This window comes from Merops nubicus, unplaced genomic scaffold (genome assembly GCF_000691845.1).
Source record: "Merops nubicus isolate BGI_N331 unplaced genomic scaffold, ASM69184v1 scaffold8392, whole genome shotgun sequence".
Lineage (NCBI taxonomy): Eukaryota > Metazoa > Chordata > Aves > Coraciiformes > Meropidae > Merops > Merops nubicus.
This window is the reverse complement of record NW_008595685.1, coordinates 171,159-189,750: the sequence shown is the minus strand read 5'-3', so window position 1 is coordinate 189,750 and position 18,592 is coordinate 171,159. Positions and strand designations below refer to the sequence as shown.

At 41.7% G+C, this 18,592-nt stretch overlaps 1 protein-coding gene across 1 annotated transcript in view; it reads right to left on the bottom strand.

Annotated features, from left to right (window-relative positions):
• Positions 1-18,592, bottom strand: part of SPATA5 (spermatogenesis associated 5) — a gene marked incomplete at its 5' end in the record, with an annotated part of 190,376 nt that overhangs the window by 1,026 nt on the left and 170,758 nt on the right. The gene's annotated exons all lie outside the window — the stretch shown is intronic.

Sequence of the window (18,592 nt, the reverse complement as noted above, 5' to 3'; positions counted from 1 at the left end):
TGGATTTAGATGGCTTTGTCAAGTTACAACAATATTACTATTACTTCTGTGCTGCTCTAATGAGCAGGGAAGCTAAACACGGCTGTTAAGCATTTAAATGCTTTTCAGGACACAGAGACAGTTAAATGTGGAAGCGTAGCTAGGATTTAGTGCACCAGCTTCTTGTGGAGATCAGTAATACATCATCTAGAAAGTTAACGGAGGAATCTTGGTCTTTCCACTCCGTTTTTTTATCTAAGTAGACAGTGTGACTTTCACCCTAATTCTAGCACACATATAAAGCTACTTAGAGAAAAAAATACAAACCAGATCAAACTCCCCCCATCCCTTCTCAAACCCAGGAAATCTTTCAAAAGGGAGAAGACTGTTGATGGAAAAACAGCTCCCAAGTATCCTGGACTCTAAACCTGCATTGGTCTTTGAAGAAGTCCATTTCACCTTGATAAATAAATACTGCACTAAGGGCAGGTTTTCCACTCAAAGAAAAGACCTTTGGGGGGGTCTCACAGGCACCATCAAGAAAAGCCAAAATGCAGTACAGCAGTTTTGACCATCCTGCTCTACTCTTAAGAGATCATTGCTGACTTAGAGCATCAAAATGATGAAGCAGAGTCTCACTACAGCACAAGTTGTTCACTTCTTAGGAGCTGATGTTTTACTGAAGGAGAAGCTGAAGACTGTCAAGTTGGCAGATACAAAGAAAGGAGGAACACCACTGCCAGTCTTAGTTCTTTCTGTTTTGTTTGTACACTGATATACTTGGGATGAATTTGCCCATAAGCTGATACTTCTGATGATGCTTTTACATTTTCTCTGTACTCTGCCAAGAGTATTGCTGACAGTGACAATAATTATCCTCTAAAGGATTTTTTTTTCTTGTTTTAATTTTACTCTTGAAGATTGAACCACAAGTTCTGTGATCACCAAAAATTACTAGATATGAGGAAGCACCAGGAAACTGATTTTTTCTTTGGCTTCCCAGGACCATTTCAGCTGCTGTTAAAGAAGAAGAAAGAATTTTAAGGCACGAGTTATCATTCTCTCTTTTCCTGGCTACATGCAGAATTTCTGTGGACTAAATCTTTTATGTATTATTGAGTACTAAACAGCAGGCATTATGGCACAGTGTTTAAAATTTAGGCCCTCAGGTCTGGCCACAGAAGTCACATGGTGGTGTTTCCATTCCCTGGCTAACCCAGAGTATCAAGTTTCTGAGGTAAGAGATTCAACTAGGCACGTTTGATTATTTTTTTTCATTTAAGTATGCAAACGTAAAAAGTCCTCACAAGAATTCTCACTAGCTAGTAAAGTGAAATCACTCGTGGAAAGCAAACACAAGTAGTGATACATCCACAGTGACACAAGAGTGAATTCACCTGGTGAAATCTGCTGTGTTACTGGGATAAGGATTACTGTGTTTTCATCAATATTTCTTGTCACAGTCACATTAGGGCACTTCTTACTAGATCAAATAACGGAAGGGTTTTTAAATGGCCTTTCTGCCTAGATTAAAAACAACATAGATTGGGTCAAGTGAGGCAATGAGGGCAAGCAGCAGAAGGGGCTGACAACAAAGCACAAATCCAGTGGCTTTGCCTCAAGGTACGGAGCCTTCCCAGGCTTAGTGACACTCCACACCCAGAGGCTACATCTAGCTCATAGAATCACAGAATCATTTGGGTTGGAAAGGATGTTTAAAGGTGGTCTACTCCAGGCCCCCCACAGTGAGCAGGGACATCTTCAGCTAGATCATGTGGCCTAGAGCCCCATCCAACCTGACCTTGATTGCTCCCAGGGATGGGGCTTCTACCACTTCTCTGGGCAACCTGTGCCAGTGTTTCACTACCCTCAGATCATCAGTTGTAAAGCCTTGCAACAGATCTATCCTCAATGACTTTGCCCAATTCTTTTCTTAAATCACTTCTTCTTTCGGCCTCCACAACATCATCCTGTAACAAATGCCACAGTTTGAACAAATTTGTCTTTAAACCTGGTAATTTCAGCAAGTGCCTCCTAGTACCTGTGTTATGAGAACAGTGATTCATCTGTGGTTCCCTGTTCACTTTCCTCATCTCATCAACGATTTTACAGTCTTGTCTCATCCCCTCTCAGCCAAGTCTTTGCAAGCTGAAGAGTCCTCAGTGATTCAGTCCCTGCTCCTGTGGAACTCCTTCAGCCTGTCTGCCACATCGTCTCTGCTAGTTCTGCTCCATCCTCTTGCTGCTGAGCAGCTGAAGCTGTGCAGGGCACACAGGGAAACGTGCCAGGGCACAGCAGCATCTATGGGTTGTTTGCAGTTCCCTTCCTCTTATTGTATTTGCCATCTTATTAGCACTGAGATGATTTTTCTCAAGAAAATCATCCACACTGCCCTCCAGTATCTTTTCCTGAGTGGCAATATCTAATTTAGGTCGTATACTTGTGAATTTGAAGCCTGGGTGATTTTCTTTTCTCTCTATTGCATTTATCAGCATGAATAGCCTCTGCCTGTCTCTACAAGGGAATGCCATGAATCAGCATTACTTATCTGACAGTTTTAAGACAATTCTTAATTATTTAAAAAAAAAAAATCCAAGGGACCATTGTTTTTACTTTTTCAGTATAAAAAAGGACCAAAAGAACCTGTAGACTTTTCAATCACTGTGTGTTGTAAGGAATAGGAATAATGTCCTAGTCCTGTCCTAAAGGTGAAATTGCAGCTTGATGCCTTGAAGGACAAAATAGTTATTCTTGACTGCATCTGAATTTAGTGGCTTTCAGCACTGACTGTTAGAGCAGTAATGAAGACATGAGGCAACTGTCAGAAACAACAGTGATTAAACAGCAACAGAGCAGGCACCAGGTAATTAAGCAATAACTACTGAGGTGTGAGGTGTTACTGCAGAGCTGAATAACCAGCCAGGTGTGGTTCTATACTACTGAATCTATTTAGTACCAAAACATACCCAGTCTTATTATTAACATTATAGTGAAAGTTTAGCAAACATGATTCTCATTTTTAATGGAATGAGAGCAAATTACTGGCCCATGCATTAGTCTGCTGCCTGCAGTCCTCTCTTGGCATGGAAATAATTCTGAATTTGTGTATTTAAAACAGATTATCATTGTTTAAAGGACTGATTTATCATCTGCATGAGTGCTTTAAGATCAGAAAATAAACAACTAATTTGGAAGACTATTTCAAAGTCAAAAAGGCAACGGTATCAAGTATTCCTGGGAGGGAAGAAGAACTACAGTTCTCCTTTCACACCCCCCCAATCAGAAATAAGCAAAGCCACACACAAGCTCACCACTTTGGTGCAAACAATGATGAGTCTCAAAAAGAAATGGATTTACACCTCATCGTTGCCTCCCTCTCTCCCCATTTCACTCCTAACAACAATAAAATTCCCAGTGCCAGCTCCCTGAATGAACAGCGTTCAGCATAACCCATCTTTCTGCCGAGGCCAATGGACACACTGGCCGATTCAGCTCGGCTGATTCTCCCCCATTCTGGCATTAAGCACCGACTCTTTCCAGTGGACTGAAAGTCCTTTTCAGCTTCTTTGAATTTAAAGTGCTCTAAATAGCTTTAAAGAATCTTTAATAATTAAAAAAAAAAAGAAAAAAAAGAAAAAAAGAAATGAGCTTCTGTGTTAAAGCCTTAGGTATTTTCAAGCAAGTGGTTTTGTTGGTGCAGGGCCTGTTGGGAGCACCTGTGAATGTCGGGTTTAATTGGGCTGCAGCTGGTGTCCATTGTGTGCGCTGTAACTGGCAGCCACTGCCTGGCTCTACATTGTGCTGCATTCTCCTTTCTCCTTCCCTTTTTAACTCGCTCCTCCAACCCGCCAGTCAGAGTTGTAAGGGGCTGTGTGTAAGAGGGATTAGGAGCCTGGAAACAGAACAGGACCCTGTGGTTTGTGAATAGGGCAGATTGTGGTGCTCCCCGGAGGAGCGCTACCTGCGAGGCTGCGGCCCATGGGCACGGCCAAGGAAGGCTCCCCGGCTCTGGGGAGTCTGCGCTCCCGCTCTGGTAAGGAGAGATGAAAGCTCCATGCATCATATTTTACAGAAGACAAGAATAAGTCCTGGGTCAGGACATCTGGTTCTCACTCAGGCAAATCCCATGTCGGGCACCTCCACTTGCCCCTGCGGCAGCAGCTGCTCTGTGGAGAGCAATAGCTGTAACCCCACAAAAACGGGGAATTCTGAAAGCTCTCAGGAGCCAGGGTCATCACCTGACTGAGGAACAAGGTGGGCACGGACAGCTTTCCAAAATAAGGAGAGAAAACAAACCAGGACAAGATGTACCATATGCAGAGAGGCTGAAAAGAAGTAGGATGGAAGTGTTGCTGACTGAATTCTAAAACCGACACAAGTATCTCGATTCAGTGCGACTCCAGCAGCACACAACACTCCGCACGGGGTCTGTAGGAGGCTCAGAGCGGTGCTGGGCAGAGATGGCAAATATCTCCAGGTTTCTGCCACCCCAGCAGGTCACTCCTGCTCAAAGCGTGGGATGCCACGGTGCCTCTTTCCCCTTCTCCTTTGTGCAGGCACCACCCGCTGCGGGCTCCCACCCCTCCACCCCTCTCTTGTGCTGGCTCCAGCACTAAGCTGGAGCTTTCACTAACTGATTCAATGCACGGGACCATCAGAAACTAATCCAGAAAAAAAAAAGGGGGGGAGGGGGAAGCAGCAGCCTTAGCTTGCCACTGGGGTATCGAGATGGACTCATAAGCACCAGTTGGCATGGCAGTGGTGCAGAGCCCAATAAGAGGGATGCCTCTTCCTCTGGGGAGCTGTTGGGTTGCCTTGTGAAATTTTGTGCTCCTTTACCCTCTTTTAGCATCCCCACACTGCTGCTGCTGCTGCATGTGGTGCTCTGCCTGAACTAGCTCAGGTACCGCAGCACAATGCTGCCGGGGCTGGGGAGATGTGCCCTAGGCAGAACGCATTCGTACAACATACCCCTTCTAAAGATAAAAATACTACTTTAGGATGTCACGAGTACCATTTTTTCTTTCAAATGGGCTACACTGAGAGGCTTTTAGCTGGGGAGAGGTGGAGGTTTTGATGTATTTCAAAAAGGCTTAGTACTTCTCTTGTGTTTCAACTTTACTGTTTCATGTACAAAAGAGGTAAAACGCAAAAACAAAAGACAATATGCCTTTTTTCTCTCTTCTCTTAGAAATTCTTACAGATCACTACATATCTTGCTCTGTTTAGGAGAAAAAGTTTCCAATACTATGAAATAACCAATCACCCTGCAATACATTTTGGTGGCATCTATGAAAGACAAAGAATCATGCCATATGTGTATCTCTTCATTCTGCTCCATTCTATGATCTGTAGATTTAAGTGGGATGGATGACACATTTGGGCATTTTGAAAATAATCTATTCCAACCAGAAAACGATAAAGTGCATTAGCTCCATGCTTTTCATACAGTATCCATTCATTCCTCAGATTCATGTACTGCACCTACCACTGGAGCTTTGTAGTGAATTTACTTAATATGCGATTGTTTCTCTGTAAAACTTCCCTAACTAAAGAGTGTAAGGCACTCAGGAGCCACCTAAAAGCCTCACTGTGACAGAGACTTCTTTGATCTCTAAGCAGCTGTGTTTTAAAGTGTTATTCATTTTTCTCAAGTCAAAGAGCATACATCTATGGTTCTGTATTCACAAAAACTGCCTCAGAACAGATGAGCTCCTATTCGTATTGCAGCCATGCTAGAATTAAACATTATTTTTTATAAAACCATAGATTTCTTTCTTTCTTGTCTATGAAAGAGGCATTCAATACAAGCAGATACTGGATAGTCTACTTTAAAGTGGGCCTGTAGTGATGAAGCAGCACCTTAGCAATACTGAAATAAAAAGGACAGGTATTATGTGTAACTCTGATCCATCAGGCTGAGTAAACCATCTCTGCTACTCCTGATTTCTTTTGTAAGAAGTGAAGGAAATGTAATTGAACAAAACCATCTCCTCTAACAATGTCTCTAAGTGACCTTAGTTCAGAACAGACTGCCTGAATCTTCACTATTTAACCTATAGTTTGCTTCTTTGTGTGATTTTGCAGACTGCTGTTCCTGTGACCACGCATGTGGGTGTCCATGGCTTACCTGGGGTGCTGCACTGGGACAGGAACTGGTGGTGCCACATGTATACCTCTGGCCTGACCAGGACCACGACTCACACTCAGCTCTTTCCATGGTGGCTACAGCTGCTCTGGGGGGCTGCAGCAGAGACCAAGTTCACCATCTGCCCCCTCCTCCTGGTCTCAGCCAGGAGGGCCAGGCTTCAGATTCACCATCTACCTGCTGCAATCACTGGGTGCCAGAGAGGCTGGCGTGTCACACGGCCAGGGGCTGGGCCACACAACCAGCTGTTTGCTCCTGTGGCACAACAGCATCATGGCAGCAATTAAGAAGACAGCTGTGACCAGCAAATGCTGCATTTAATTGCTCTTACAGTACCAAAACCTGAGCAATGACTGTGTCTGGGCAGCAGACAGTATCACATATATCAGTAGCACTTAGTACTCTATAAAGCTTAAACATGCCCAGAGAAGAGAAGGGAAAGATGAGGTATGTAGCCAAAACTAAGCATATGTATCATAACTACAGCACATGATGACAGCTAAAGAGAATAAACCAGAGCCTTCAGTGGTACATGCTAAGTGTCATCACACATACCTCTGCTCCTCCCGACATGTTCTAACAGAGCGAAGCTTTAACTCCATCTGCAAGCTTTCTTTTTTCTTCTTTCCACTCTCTTAAAAAATATTACTACGTGGTATCCTTCCAAGCAGTATATAAAAACATGTAAATTCCAATTTAACTTTTGTAACTACAAGCCCAAAAGGCAGCACTTTCCCAAAGCTCACTCTGTCGATGTGGCTCCCATCACTCTGGCAGAGACGTGGCAAAGCTGCACCTTTCACAAAGGAATTCCGTAACAAAACAAGTTTTTACATGCTGGGACTAAATATTTTTAAACAGCACTCTCTGCCAACTTCAAGTTTCAGCTATATTTGTGCAACAAAAAAAAAAAAGAAAAGAAAAGAAAAAAAAATCACACACATGTTTCTATACAACATTAAGCTGCATTTCTGGTTAACCTCGAATTATTTCATTTTTATATAAACATTTAATGAGAAAGTTTCACTTCTTCCCTTCAATGAGGAAAAGGAAGCCAAGCCACTAGAAAAACAGTCTTTCTATACATACGTGTATGTGTGTGTGCGTGTGCATGCACTCATTTTAATTAAAAGTAATTAACAGAATCCTGTGTTCTCACTCACAGTGTGCTGTTACTACAGAGGACCTGCACAGAGCCAAGGCTATTTTCCTGAATGCAGCTAGCAAAGCAGATTGACATATGCAACTAAAAATTTCAAACTAGAAGACTTGGAAGACATCATTAGCTGTAGCTGTCATGAGTTTCTCTCTAGAAAAGCAAAACAAAAGAAGAAACTACAGAACAGATTTGGCAGCTTCTACCTTATGAAATCTACCCTAGAGTAGGTGTTAAGCAGTTGTTGCCTTTGCTTGCTTTTCAGATTTTGAGGCAGGCAGATATGAAGCTGGGCGATAAATTCAGCATATCCTGTACTGCTTGCCCTGGAAAATAATTCATGCCTTTCCTTCTCAAACCCCTAATTCCTTTCTCACATTTAACCTAGGAGAGTAGCACAGGCCTTAGACTCCTATCAAAGCAAAGCAAATGAAAGCAAACCTGCAAAAGGAATTGGGAGAGGTGTCCTCCCTTCCCTCAAAATATTTTTTTGGTCAGTAGAGCACAGCCAGTCTAGGACTGTCTTTCATCTTCAGCAGCGTTTCTATTATATTATCTCACCATTTAAAGATCCCTAAGGCCCTAAGCGTTTGAATCCACCCAAAAGGAAAGAACCCACAAAAAGGAAAGAAAAAAAAAATTTAAAAAAATTTCTATGTCATCCTGTCTTAGGAGCTATGACAAATATTATCTCTGATTTGGATCTTGCATAGCAGGTTAAGAGCAACTGTATTTGGAGTTACCTGCATATGAGATACCATATGCAATACAGGCAAAACAAACAAACTCAGTTAAAAATGATGGCCAGAAAGTCTAGCAAATCTTCAAATCTCCTTCTACCTATTTGGATAGAAAGCACATAAATCCTAGGAGAATAAGGGAGACAGATACTTTCTGTGTCTCCACATGGCTATTTACACATGCATTCATATCCCGAGTCGAGGCAGGGCGTAAAGAAAGACATTTGTTGTGCAGGGCCTTTAGATTCCAAGATGAATAATGTCCTTCATGGAAGCTCTCTTGCTTTTATTTATTGAGTTCTCAGTTCCTGGAAGGTGTGAGATGTCTCCTGTGGAGTATCTATTTCCTCAGTAGAATGCTCGAGGAATTTCAGGCTGTTTCCAAGTTAACCTCTTGGAGCTTCCCAAGGTACCCAGCCGCTCATGTTTCCCAGGAAAATCAGGGAGGAGGGCTACTGCATGCCTGTATTCCAGGGAGGCAGAATATGCCTGGGAAGACAGTCAGACCTAGAAAGCACTGCTGGCAGCCACAGCTAGATACCTCCATGTACAGTTATTACTCCTAAAGGAGGAAGCAAAGAGGCTGGTAAAGAACTTAAAAGTAATTTTTAACACAAGTTTTGCTTGTGCAAGAAAAGAAGTAATTCCAGCAGGAAAAAAAAAAAAAAGCATGATATAAATGTATGAAATGAGAAAAATGATGTATCAACAATTACCTTGAGCTAAGGATTTATGTAAGGGGTATATTTTAATGGAACAGAAAGTCAATAAAATAGCAGTAAGACAGATGTGACAGCATGACCTGTGCTTCCCAACAGTCAGTCTAAACCTCTGGTACTGCTCACCACCTCTTTTTGATCTGGCCCCTTCATGAGCCTGTTCAAGTGCTAAGCAGCAGAAACCTAACCCAAGAACACAGAAGAGAGAGGTTCTGGCTGTTTTAACACCCTGAGCTGGCTCACCCAGGACTCAGGCAGGGAGGAAGACAAGGGAGGAAGGATCTGAAGGCAGGGAGAGGATGAGACCACAGTGGAAAGCGGGTTTAAAACACACCAGAGTTTAGAGACATACTCAGCCTGCATCCAAATGCTTTCCCTTGTGCAACTTCTTTCACTCACCTGCCAATTCAAAAGCCCATTTAAGACTTCTAGTTAAGAAAAGGATGAGCCTGGCACTCAGAGAGCCATTCACTGGTGCAGGTGGCCTTGCAAGTAGTCCTTTCAGTTGGGCAGCCCCCATGCTTCCCCATAAAGATCTTGGTGTTCTGACTTGACAACCCTCAATCTACTGCTTTTAACATTTGCACGCTTAAAAACTACCCAGTATTTTGAGTTATTAAGTCCTAAAACAATTATTACAACATATTAATAACACACTTCAGCTAACCACTCATGGTTTCAATAGAACCTCCAAACAATACATCTCGATTGTGTCCCTGTTGTGTCTACTGAACAGAGAGTCCCCAGGTAAATGTGACCCACTGCTCCTGGTCTAAAATTCCCCAGTCCCCTGAGTCACTGAGTGCATACCATGAGGGAAACATTCAAGGTCAGATTGGATGGACCTCTGACCAACCTGCTCTAGTTGCAGATGTCCCTGCTCCCCGCAGGGGGCTTGGACTAGATGACCTTTAGAGGTCCCTTCCGACCAGAAGCATTCTATCATTCTATGAACTCTGAGCAACTTGGTAATGGGCGCAGCATCACAGTGACATTCTAGCACTGAAGTCTTGTTCCCACCCTGCATAAGCAGCCATGCCACCACAGAGCCCTGAAATAACTTGGGACTCTCACTCTATATCATTACATGCTATTTCTCTAAATTAAAGGCCACAAATAATTCGTATTGCACCCATAAGCACAGGTATGCTACAGGCCTTTCCCCTTCTGGTATTTCCCTCAGCTGTAGATCATTCAAAATCTCACAGAAGACATATTTCAATTTTCATACTTTTTTTTTTCTTTTTTTTGTAAGAGGCAGACCTTCCACCCCTCAGTGGACACAGTATTCAAACCACACTGCCAAATATTATATGATGTCCTTTCCAGAGTTAATTTTTAATTTCCTGACTCTGTTGCATGAGAAATTTTCAAATTGTCTTGGCAGTCACTTCACGGCATGTGCAGACCTAATTGCAGAAGTGAATGCAGAGTCAGCCCAAATGAAAACCTCCGGACTAACTGAAGAATTTCTGCAGAATTAGTTACTTGGTTGAATTAAGTTCCAGAGAGCAGCGCAGTCCAAGAAACGATTGCAAATGTCACGCAAAGGGTACAAACCTTTCTTGCCCCAGCCTGCTGTGAAGTAAGTGGAGGCAGGTGTCTTCAACATGTCACTCAAAAACCCATTGATTTTCCATTTTCATTTTTTAATGGCACAATTCATAGCCCACAGATGTCATGCATGGCTATAAATCTTGGCACCCTCTCCACTGCTAAAGAATTTCCCCTGATATTCAATTTTCTTTGCTTTACCTTAAGTCACCCTAATCATGCTGACATCTACTATCGATGATTATATTAGCCCTAAAAGATCCTTAAACAAATGAAAAGGACTGACTTCCACTCCTAAAGTTCTGCTTCCAATTTTCTAAAGGAAATTAAATAATGTATAAATCAAATGCTGGGCGCAGGCCCAGGCAGCTGAACATCGCTTTGTCCTTTCAAAGTGAAGAGGAAGTGTCTGCTACAGAAGGGACAAGCCAAGAGAAATAAAGCTTAACCTCAGCTCCATGTGAAAGTGATTTGGGATAATCGGGGGAATCTGCACAGAGGTTAAAACAGGGACCACATACTAACAGGAGAACTTTATGTGATGATCAAAAATACATCAAGAGCTGACCTTCACCTGGGGGAGCTGCACAGCCCTGGCAGCCTGTTACACCACAGCGCAGTACCAAGGGCAGGAGAGAGAAGAGATGAGCAGGAAGTCAAAAATCTATTTATAGTTGGCATTTGTCATGTCACAGTAATCTTATCAGGGTTTTTTTTCAGTTTGCAAGATTTATACATAAGTTCTGCCTGACAGCCTTGCAGCAAATCAGCCACACAGTAAATGCACACGCTGCTTTCCAGTTCTCCTTTAGCTAATACATACTACTTAGATTATTAAGTCAGCCACCAAGGGACTTCTTAATTTATGTACTATTGATGGACTGCTGATCCTGCTCTTTAACACAGTATATATCTAGAAGGGGAAAAAACAGTAAAAATGTGCTAGATATTTTCCTGGTATTATTTCTAGGCAAGCAATTGCTTTAATTGCCACAAGGCATTTCTTAAAACTATTAGGAACAGATGTATTTTGTAATATGACTTCTCTATTAAAAGAAGATCCTGATGAAGTTTACATGGCTTCAACGAGAGTTTATGCTGACATTTTTGCACACAGAAGGGGGGGTCTGAAATCTCCATCTGCACTAGACTTTATAAATAGGGTCAAGATAACTCAAAGGTTGAAAGAGAGAAAAGGATGTGTCACTCAGCTCTTAATGCCACAACGATGTACACTGTTATTTACAAAATCTTCCTCTCTTTGCCTTTAGAAGGTACAGAATACTTTAGATGCAATGCAAACAGCCCTTAAACATAGACAGTGGAAGAGTCTAGTCTTTACACTTTCCTGAGAAGTCGGCAAAATTATCTTCAGTGCTGTCATTTAGCAGTTGTTTGGTCTGTCACATCTCTGAGTAGCTGGCAAGGCAGGGACAGCCACCTCACTGTTACATACACGTGCGAATCCAGCAAACATCCTGCCTGGCTGTTGCAAACATGTCACTGTTTGAAAAAAAAGTTAATCCCCAAACAAAATGACTCTCAATTTCTTTTCCTTTAAAAAAGTAGGATCTGTATATACACTTGTGTATGTATATTTCATGAGAGCTATAAAAGACAGAAACAGGCTTTTGCAGCACTATTTTAATATAAAGAGGCAATTCAAAGTCAGCTGTCGTGAGCTGGGAGAGCCTCTTATCCATCTCCCTGGTACCCCTCTCCTGATAGACCCCCTGCAAATGAAGCATTAGCCCATGCAAAGCCATGTGTTTAAAAAAGCAAACCAAGTGAAGGAACTAGGGGGGCTTTAGTGGGAACACAGGGCCTTATACAAACACTACTAGAATAAACGCCTCTGTGAAGACCTCCAAGTTTCACATCACTTTGTCTCTGCAGGTTCCCAAATATCAATAACAAGAAGAAAAAAACAAACTGTAAAGAAGGATGGGAAGAAGTAGGAAGTTTCCACAGAATGTGGTGGTTTGCCATCCTTGAATTTAAACAAAACCAGACACACAAGATGTTCCTCACACATGAAAAGAGGAGAGCCAAAAAGGGAAGGAGAGAATTCTCTTTCTTCTCCTCTCCTTGTTTCAAGAAAGCATCCCTGAAAGCACACACACATCTGCTTCGGGTTCCCCTGACGTCAGTAAACATGACTGAAGTGAAGCACATGCCTAAATACGTTCCAAAACACTTATCTGCTTTTAATAATTGGAAGCTAATTGGAAGCTATAAATCAATGAGCAGAACATGTTCAATCAACAAACAGGACCTTTTTCAGCTTTAAAGGGATGGCATTTACTGGTTCTGCAAAGCTCTGGACTCAGGAATACTTAGAACTAGAGAGTTTCTAATGCAGGAGTCAATCAATGCATTTATGAATGCTAAAATACGTGCACTGGTAACAGAAAGGAGCTGTGATTAATACCAGTGTGTCACATTTCTTTGGTGCTTTAGATGTTAAATGCAGCATTAACATTAAATAGTTAAACTAATTACAGCGAGGTTACCATGGGCAAAGCATTTATCAGAACTAGTGGTACCCTGTGTTCCCAAACTCCTGTATATTTAACATAAAGATCTTCTACAAATTACCACCCATCATTTTCACAGTCACCCAAATCTTCTGTTCCCAAGGTGTAACCTGTCTGCATTTCACATCTAAGCTTGTTAAATACCTGATGCAGGTACATTTCTCCTTGGAACCCCGTTGCTCTGAGCATGGGGTCCCACTGCCCCTGTTCTGCCCCCAGGTAGCGAAGGGTGACAGAAGCCACTGAGGGACCTGGCACGGCAGGGACTGTGCCCAGGGACTGCCATGGCAGTTACTGTGCTGGGATATAACACCTCGGTAACAGGCAGGGCTGGGTCCCAAATTAGCAATTCCCAGCTTTCATTAGGTTTATTTGTCCTCAGGCCAATTTATCTGCTGGCCTAACTCCACGGGGATCATGTCAGCAAAGGCTTTGGCCTAATAATTTCAGATTGGTTTCTGCAGCTTCACGTTTGTGTGGCTTTGGGAAGACTATTTATACATCCCGCTATAGGCCTATTTTGCAGAAGCAAATACCGGTTCTGAGGGAAGATTTTGACTATGCAACTGCTCTTTTAAGACAAAAAAAAAAAGGAAAAAAAATGCTGAAAGATGTTTAACAAATACAGAAAGTTAATGCTCTCCTGTGTATTGCTTTATGAGTTATTAGCACCTAAATATTCTTCATGGTTGAAAGTGTATTAATGAGCTGGAAGACAAAGTGATCTAATCAGAAGAGATCAGTAGTAATTTATCCTGCAGAAGATTTACCCGCAGCAGCCATGTGTGTTTGTTTATGATCTCTACATCTGGTAATGAGTTTTTGACATGATGGAAAGCTGCGGTAGAATAATGCACTCTGTTCCTCACGCTGGCTAATTAATGCTCTACTTAATCTGGAAAAAGGCACTTGAAAAATAAACACTAATTTTCAGCAGACCATAAAGAACAGGTAACAACTGAATCACAGAGCATAGGCCTAAAAACTGGTGTAGCAACTTCACAAGCATTAAAAAAGGTGATTTTAACTCCCGGAGAACCACGAGAAGAGCACGTGCACGAACACCTCTCTGACACTGCAAAAAGTATATTAATGGTTCATTCTTTTTCTGAGAAAAGCGCAAGTAGACATTTTCTCCTTGCAGCAGTTTTCCTTTTGCACTGCTTCAAGAGCAACAGACCTTAGAAACCTGCAGAGATATCAAAGTCTGAGTTACCTGTAGGAGTGACAAAAACCAGTAAGAGATGGCAGAGGTAAAACATCCTCCATAAGTGACAAACGATGGTTTGCATTCACAAGTTACTTGGTGTAACACTGTTGGCCATTATTCGACCTCAACCTCATTCTGACACCTGATAAAATAAGCAGTAAATCAGAATTTCCACAAGTCACGTTGACAGCAATAGCAGCCAGTGCGAAGGTGGTCAGACTTTGGATCCCCACCAAAAAAATGAGGGCTGGGGAGATGGTCCTCTGCCCACAGGACTGGCTGCTAGGGGGAAGTTCAGGGGGGCTCAGTGTCCTCAGCTTCCACTGAAGTAATTCCATTGCTTTTTTTCACTTCACCAAGACCTTGTCTCCACAGGATGTTATGCTGGAACAGCTACTGCATTTACATTCACACCCTATCTCATTCCAGGATAACTTCCTCACATTGACGTGCCCTCAGAAGTACAAGAAAGAGCATTTGTCTGTGGCTGCATTTAGCCCTAGGCTGAAGTCTCACGAGGTAACAGAGAATAGAGATTTGGCTTTATCTTATAAACGGTGCTAATATATATCACCACCCTTTGGACCGAAACCAACTTCTTCTCTCTAATCTCCCAATCATTTCCCACAGAAAGCTTGTACTTTCTTCAGCCCATGAAGGAAGGCAAGGACGTTAGGAAAACCATAGGGATTGCATGGGCACCAAAGGCCTGTGTGAGTTGCACCCAAGAGCAAATTTCCCAGCCTAAGATACTGGAGTTACAAAACTCCCCCTTTCAGTGATGGAGAAATTATCATGGTGGCTAAAAGAAATACTGCCTAGGCTACAAGTACTGAGGAACAACACTGCAGAGCCTTGGGTCTAATTCCCCAGCTGGAACTAAAGGTAAGTTGAGTAAAACAGATAAACAGAGCAAGCAAATGAGTACTTGAGATTGAAGCTCTTGGTGTATATTGAGGTGATAACATCAAAATATGTTTTCTCCTGCCAAGCACAGCTCCAGCCCTCCCACTCCCACAGCCAGTGGACAAAGTTGGTAACTCAGGAGCAAACATGCTCTTAGCTGCAATAGAAAATGCATTTTTGCAGTCCTCACTGCTCTGGCCCCACACCAGACCCCACAGAGATGACCTGCTATGTCCCTGTCTCCCTGGTTCAGGTTTGCCAACGTGCACAGCGAGGACTGAGCGCAGAAGCACGTGGAGAACGATGTGTCTGATGGACAGATACGCCCTGTGAGGTACAGCCAGGCAAAGTCAATAATGACAGGAACCGTGACACGCCAAAATGGAACCAGTGATTCCCTAAAACCACTCTGGTTTCAGGAAAAGAGTGTGCAGGGTGAAGTCTGCAGAGAAGTGCTGCAGCACTAAGCAGAAGTGAGTGAGTGTCAGGCCACTTCTGGAGGAGACTGGTTTTCTCTGCTCTTCCATCAATGCTTTCCTGATACAGATTTTAATTACGTGTTTTTTTTGTCAATGCCTATACCTCAGTGGGTTCCCAGGTCTGCACACCATCTTTGTTCCACTTTTCTTTGCTTTTGAGAGAAACCAAGTCACAGCTTCAAACCACGCCAGGCTGCAGTTTTAGTGCTGCAGAATACCTGCTTACCCGCTTCTCTTTCCTTAATTCTCCTCTATCTGATTTAGTGTTTACCTGCAGAGCATATGGGAAACATGTCAGGAAAGCATGCATCCGGGTTCACGGTCAGAAGGAATACTTTTTATGACTATTCCCATGACCTGCAGCAATAGACTAGATTAGTCACCCACAACTATGTATAATCATACAATCATTTAAATACATTTTCAGAACAGAATACGTTTTAAGATACATATCAACTAAATACTCCTCTATAGGCTTTCTAAAGCCTATTTCCTACAACTTCATCATTTCTACCCAAGATAGAAAGCGCTGGAGTCAATATAAACAGAAGAACATAAGCACATGGGTCCATGTGAAAGTTAGGCTGCAGGCTATCAGTGCTACATGGATGTTGATGCTGAAGTAAAAGTGCCATCTATAAAAAAAAAAAAAATCTTTTTTGTGTTCTGTTTCAGAAAACCAAATTCCCTCTAATTTTAGGTTCATCCAAAAGTGGTATTGTAAAAGCTTTCTGCTGAATGGAGAATAGAGTATTTCCCAATCAGAAGATATAATTTAATCCAAACCCAAATAAAGGGTCAAATTCAACCTCACCCATTACACCTACCAACAAAATTGAAAGGAAATCTTGAAAAAGTAGTTTTGAACTGAAATACTTCAAATCTTTTCAGGCTGTAACATTCTGAATTCTATTTCCAATGGAAAAAAACTTAACACACAAAACTAAACAAATTATTCAATTTACCATTTCTAAAGAAATTTTTTTTTTACCAGAAGAAAGCCTGAAGCAAAATTTATAAACGTGAAATTAATAACAGTTTTTCTATGTCAGTGAGGCAGCTCTGTCCTGTACAACTTCATCTTATTCAGGATTATTTATTTTTTGTCATCAACCTCAGGGTTAAAGAAAAATCTGATGTGTCCCTTTTGCTTTAGGAAATGGTTCTGCTAATCCTTGAAAAGCTGTTCCACATGTAAGTGCCAGGTGTGAAGAATACCTGTAGCTCTCCCCTGCCTCCCCCCCTACGTCGTCCACCCTGCAGAAGCTGGCAAGCTCATCTGCTGTAGGGTGTCTGCAGAACATCTCTTCAGCCAAACTGCCTGACTGCAGCACGTTACAAGAGTTAAGCAGAAGACGTGGAAATCTTCCTTTTGTTAAAAGAATACACAAAACAGGAACAAAATACATGAGATTTCAAAAGATAACTTGGCTTTTTATAGGTCGTCTTTTTAATGAAATAAGTATTTAAGTAAAACTATTTAAACTGCAAATTTCCTTTCAGTGGGTTTTCTTGTTGTTCTGCTTGTTTTGGGGGCAGAAGGCTGGAGCGGGAAGAGTCATTACATGGCAAAAAGCAAAAAACCCACATTTTCATGTGTGATTACTTATATTAATATGTATCATTTTACATACATAGTACATCTACATATGGAACCTATTATTACCGAGGAAATGTTTCTTTAATGAGGAAGACTGAACAATACTTAAGAGAGAAAATGTTCAAACCAATGTTAATCTGCAGCAGAAGTAACAAAATATTTTAATAAAAAACAGTAAAAAGACTTTGTATCCAGGATCAGCCTGGTCCTACGTTTACACCTTGAGAATAGGACTCAGCTTTACAGCTTTTCCAAGCTTTGCAAACCTCCTTAAGCTGATGTTTAACCTCTGACTCTGTCAAGGCATTTTAAGAGTAAGACCATTGCTCCAGACGTACAAAGAAACAGAGATAGCTCATTATATTTCTGTTTTCCAGACCCATGGAAACATTTTTACTCTCTCCACTTTTTTTTCTTTTTTTTTTTTTTTTTTACAGAGCCTGTTCCTGCCATCCCTTCCTAGCCACCAAGCTCCTCCAAAAAAAAAAAAAAAAAAAAAAAAAAAAAAATTTAAAAAGGGGTTAAGGTAATACAATCACTTCTGTATAAATGTAACTAATTATATTCTCAATTGCTGAGCACTGTTTCCTCTCGCTGCATGCTGGAGTTAATTAAGCTTTCCTTAAATGCTGCATATGAATTACTAAGAAACAAACAACAAAAAACCCTCACTATTTTCAAATGAAAAAAATCTGGTGCTAGAAAGTCCTGGCAGGGTAAACTTCAATACAATAAAACTGCTGGATTTTACATGGTAAAAATAAAGTGTCTAAAAGCTCTGTTTTAAAAATGAGAGACTTTCAAGAAAGATCGTTCACTGGAGGAAAACGACAGCTTCTTTCAGGAATCACCTCAAAACCAAGGATGAATTATTAGCATCAAATAATAGAAACCTCAGAACAGACTCTCTGTTATCATAATGCACATATTAATGTGTATTTGCTATTCCTGCCAAACATTATCAGCGTTGTTCCGACTTGCAGGGAACAACCTGTTCTGTGCCCATCTTGACTGAGCTAGGACTGGACTAAGTTTATCATTTTAACAGCAGTAACATTTTGTTCACCTTGAGAAACCCCAGCATGAGCAATAACTGCAAGAGGATACTGCACTGGCTTTTTAGGAAAAGCTTTAGGAGCCCCAGGAGTGGGAGATCAGTGGAGCAGCTCCTGTGGTCCAGGGAGCTGCCACTGGCCATGGATCTCACCACTTACATAAACTTACTCTTATTTACCCTTCTCAAGCCAGCAGATGTAAGCACTTTTTTTAAAAAACAGACTGAACTATTTCTGCTGTACTATTATTTTTTTTTAATTTGGCAGTTTTCTACACTTCCTTGCTGTGTTTTCCAAGTCCCTCTTTCAACAGTCCAGTATCAGAATGGCTGTGAAACCAGCACCAGCCATTCTATAGGGGCTTGATGCAACCTACTGCCAATGTCCCCCAGGAGCTAGATACCAAAACAAATGTGTAGCCTGCAAAAGACACAATTTGCAATAATGCCCCAAAGGTATTTTAGATGTAGTTCCTGATTTTGTATCTGCACACTGCAAAAACAGTCCTA